This window comes from Uloborus diversus, unplaced genomic scaffold, assembly GCF_026930045.1.
Source record: "Uloborus diversus isolate 005 unplaced genomic scaffold, Udiv.v.3.1 scaffold_1540, whole genome shotgun sequence".
NCBI classification, from domain to species: domain Eukaryota; kingdom Metazoa; phylum Arthropoda; class Arachnida; order Araneae; family Uloboridae; genus Uloborus; species Uloborus diversus.
Window position 1 is genome coordinate 1 of NW_026558255.1, and position 5,420 is coordinate 5,420.

A 5,420-nucleotide genomic window follows, 5' to 3' on the forward strand; every position below is an offset into this window, starting at 1 on the left:
CAATAGGGAAGTTTTCGATTTTTCAATTTTATTTTTATATGATAGAGTAACATGTATGAACATCATAGGTAAAAAATTTTTGGCGATACGATAAGTAGTTTTTTTTTTAAAATTAATTTTTAAAGTTCAAGCTCTTGTGACGTCAAATGGCATAGGAAGTGACGTCATCCCTTCTTCCGATAGGGGAGAAGCGAAGGTCACGCATTCGACTACGAAGTCGGAACGTAAAAGGCTTTCTCCCATGGAGCTATGAGTAGTAAGGAGAAGACATCACCACTGAAACTCCGCAGTGGAAGTGAAGCAACCGCGAAGATTCGCGGCCATCTTGTGGCTTTCATCGTACGCTTTCGACTCGATGCGCTGGTTGACTCAATGCCTTTGCTTTTGAACAATAATAGATAATTTATGGTTTTCTGAAGAGCAATAATCCAGGGTTTTTTCCCGTCAGTTTAATGAAAAGAAATGGTGGAAAATCGTTGCTCTAAGAATAAGAGCTCTTCAATTAATTCAAGAATTAAAATGCTGTTACTGTGCATATATTCTGTTTTGGTATAGGGTGTGTGTGTGTTTTTTTTTCAGAGCGAAGGAGGTTTTATCAAAAATAATGCTAAAAGCAGGGTATAAAATTTATTTCCAACCGTCTAGTAATAATTTCAAGGCTCTTATATAAAGAACGGTGACTTTTTTTCGAACAAATCCTTTACGTATCGTGTTTGAAATAAATTTAAACCACTGGATATTTGAATACTTCACTCATCAAGTATTATGTAAAGTAAAATTAACTAAAACCAACGAAATAATTTGCATTAAGTAAATGTTCTCAAAAAGAGCTTTAAACATAATTGAAAGATGGGAATAAGAAAATGAATAGAGCCTTTTCCACTTGATTTGAATTACTTATTCCCAATTTATTTTTTGAAAAGGGAAGATGCAAATCAAAATGAATATTACAAATATTTATTTACTGAATACTTTAGGATTACATAACAAAAATATTACCTGGGTGTCAATGATTTAAATCATTTTTTAACTTAAACCCTGGAAATCTCCCTGAATTTTTTTAATTTTATTAGTTCTGAATTTTTTTTAGTCTAACCCTATTTCATTATATTGATTTTGTCCTAGGTGTTTTTCCTCACTTGACCATTTTTATTTAAATTATCTCTCTTTTACCACATTTTTTTTTTCTTTTTTTTTTGTGTCTGCACAATATTTTTTTCAATAAGTAGTCACTGGATTAAGGAACTTTTTTTATGAAAACAATGAGGGATTTTGTTGCACATAGATATAAAATGGGTGTGCAGAAAAATTCCATACTTTGTTGCTATATTGTGTGCATTTTTGTACACATTGGAAAAGATAAACTTATTAATACTGCTCCAAGCATAAATTGTTGTTAAAAAATTTAGAGTATGCTCATAAATTTATTTTTGAGAAATCATCAATCGAAGAGATTGAAGTTTATACATTTTTTGTTAACTATAATTGTAGATGGTCTCGGGACCAGTTTTCGAAATACTTTACCAGAAAGTGGGCAAATAAAATTGCCAGCTCTTTCCTATTGTAAAATATATTTTTTATACAAAAAAAAAAAAAAAAAAAAAAAAAAAAAACAAAGCTAGTGAAGATTAGAAAAAGGCATATGCTATAAGGCCAATTTGTTTATTTTCCTCTTTTTTTACCAATTTAAAGTGCACTAATATGTCATTTAAATTAAATTTGACAAGAATCATATGCTTTGTATTAAACAGATTTTTCATCATGTCATGAAAGCTTTTTACTGAAATTCGGAACTCCAGCGCTCGAATACGCTACCTTGCGGTGATTTACAAAACTGCAAATGAAGCGTTCCATGTGTGTCTGTTGACGTAAACACAGGCAGTTTGTTCTGAGTATTTATTAACGCAATCGATGTGTCTTAGTTCGATTTCTGTAGCCTTCAGCTACAGAAATTAATTTGTCACTTAGTAGTATTCTCGAGCTTCTCAAAATAATGTTAGTTTTCATTATTTCCTTAATAATTGGTAAAAGCGAAAATACTGGAATAACAAACTTGGATAACGTTATACAAGGTAAAAAATTTTATTGTTTTGTATGAATTTGTAAGAATATGGGGTTTTTTTTTAATCTTAAATTAATTAAACTTACCATATTTTACAGCAGCATTTAGTTGGAATGGACAGTATGCAAAATATTTTCTTGAATATATTATCATAGAACAAAATGAAAAATGTTTAACCGAGAAAGAATTTACTTTATTCCTTTTATTCTCAGCTGAAAGGTATCGCCAAATTTGTTTAGGGTTATAGTTTTGGTATTGTGCGAGCAAAGTAGCCTTGGCGAGATTTCGCGTTTTTAGTTAAACCATTTTCAATTTTTATCATGAGTGGAATAAAATGGTAGTAAGATTACAGAATTCGATAAGTAAAAAGAAATAATTGTCAATCAACTGAAAAGAAAACTACCACCATATATCCGTGAGAATTTTGTTGATGATTTGCATAACATGACACAATTAAATCGTAACTCAGAAATTAGAAAAATCGAAACAGAAAATTTTTAAATTAACCGATTCGGGAATTCAAGAGAAATAACTCAGCTACAAATGGAAAACAAGTGCTAGCCAAAGCAAAGCAAAGAAGTATCATCTTCTTTTGGTAATAATTTGTAATGTCATATTAAATTTTCTAGCATTAATTGTTATTCTTGTCAGGCTACAATTATTATTTAGTTTTATCAAGAATTGATAAATATCGAATTCAACATCGTGAAAATGGCTGCTTAGAACTATGAACTACGTACTTTGCATTAATGTTTGACGTTTAGTAATGCTTCTTGAATTCTCATTTCTTTCTACGTGGGTCAGAATATCAACAAGACTTTGAAAATTAATTTAAAAAGAATAAAGCGAAAAAATCATACGTACGAACAAAAATCACAACACTTTTAGCATTTTCTTCGTTACCATGTGTGTTTGTTTTAGTTTTCAATTCCGCCATTAGACAGTGACTTCAGTGCCCCCTATAGTTCGTTGGAGTTGCGAATACTCAAAATATAATAGTGGTAAATTTAGAAAAATATCAATATTAAATTTAATTATATTTTACAAATGTTTAATTTTTTTTTCTCTGGATATTACTTGTATCAATATAAAATATATTTTTCAGTTTTGAAAAGCACATTCCAGAGCAACAAAATGTGTTTTTGAATATTTATTCCAAAAAATAAAGGGAGTACAATATTTTACAATGTTTGAATCAAGGACAACATTACTTTTTGAAAACGTACAGGAAATAAAACCCTTATAATATTCCACTTCGACATAAAAAGGACTTGCGTAAAAGCATTGTACCACAGAAGTATAAATAAAAGGATTCAGAACAATAACAAAAACTGAACAATAGCTGTGAAGTGAGTTTCGATATATTCTAAACAATTTTATTTTTATTTGATAGAGTAACATACATGAACATCATCTGCGAAAAATTTTTACGATACGACTAATACTTTTTTTTAAAATAATTTTTTAAAGTTCACGCGCGAGTGACGTCATTTGCTTGTAAGTCCTTTGACTGACGTCACTGCCGCGCTGCGAGGCGGCGGGGTTGGCTAGGACAAAGAAGTGCTTTGCGATCTTTGGGGGAAGGCGCGGGAAAACAAGAGCTTTCTAACAGCAGCGCGCATAAAAGGCTAGTGAAAATCCTTTGCTGTCTGTAGGGTTTAATGCATTCTGCGATTGTTTTTAATTTGATTTTCTTTGTCATGGCTAGTAGAATCAATTACAAGTATTGCTTCGTTCCTGGATGCGTATCTACATCTAAAAAAACTCCTCACAAGCGATTTGTTATTGTTCCGTCCCAGCAGGATCTTCGAAAGAAGTGTTTTCAAGTGTGTTTATTAATTAAAATTTGAAAATGAAAATTTGCACTTCATTTTAATTAAAAACTATGTCAAGTGAGAAATACAGTTTGAAATATATGTTCACAACTGTTCATAAATAAATGTTTAATAAGCATATGAGATATTTTTAAAAAAATGCAAGTAAACAAAGGAATTTAAACCCTGCACAATAAACTTAAATAGAAAGTAATAGATGCATTACTATTTTCATTTTAATAACAATGCAAAAACTATTAATACTTTCTTTTTAACATTCAAACTATCTTCAAATTTTAACTATTACAAATTGATGATTTAAAAATACATTTTCAGTTTATCACCAGAAGCGTTTCTATATATGCAAGACCTTTCTCACCTGCAAAAAGGTACTTATTTTATGAAATGAACACCATTTTCAAATTTATTATTTTTATCAAAAGAGCAAAAAAATATATTTTTCCTTTTTTTGCTAAGTTGCACAAAAACTCAAGGATAATTAACATGTATTAGTGGATTTAAAACAATTTTCCACAAAAAATAAAAGCAGATCAACTTTTATTGCCAACAAAGCGAAAAATTTTCATGCAAAAACTGCTCTAAAACTTAGTACTGGAATCACTTGCAGTAGGGTTGTTACAAAATGCGCGCCTCATTAAAAGCCGCCAAGTAAGAACTGGAATAGCGCTCTTACATTGTAATTTATATATTCAGATAAAAAACCATCGACACACAAATGGAAATGATCAATCTTGATAAGGGAAACTAATGCGAATAATATGAACTGCAAACATAGACGGATATGTACGTACAATTTTAAAGAATAACAATGGTGAAACTTTGTTGTCTCACTCCCCGTACTTCTAGGACATTAAATCTCTCTTCCTTTCGAAAAAAGTCAAACACCATGAATGACTTTACTTGAGGAAGGTTATTGGATTGACCTTTCGTGAATCCTAGCCCCATGATGGAAAAAATGCTGGTTAAATGCTTTAAAAAGGCTGAAAAAGACAGTGCTATTCACCTCCTGGTAGGCGCAACACGGCATGGAAATGGAGCTCTGATCGGAACAGGGAAATGACGTCAGCTGCTGACGTTTTAGGCCACACCTCTTTTTTGCGCATCGCTCTTTAAAAAATTCATAAAAAATCAATCGTTGGTTTTAAAAATCCGGCCATGGTGAATTTTTGTGCTTTGTAAGCCTGTCAACAATGTGCAATAGTTAAAATTGGAATATTTGATAGGTTGATACTTCCCTATTGCTGTGAAATGAGTTTAAATATATTATAAACAAAAATAGTTTTATTTACACTTTTCACACAAAAACAGTAAGGTCAGATACTTCTTGGACAGCACTTGTACTTTAGGATTAAGGAAAATACTGTCAGCCTGCTTAATTAGGTAAAGGATAAACGAATGCTCCGCTTATACGAACAAAAAATCCTAGAACCAAATTTTTACCCATAGATAACGTTAAGAAGCCCTCGGATAATAGAATAATATTGATCAGCTTTCAGAAGTATTTTTGCTGAGAAAAATTTTAA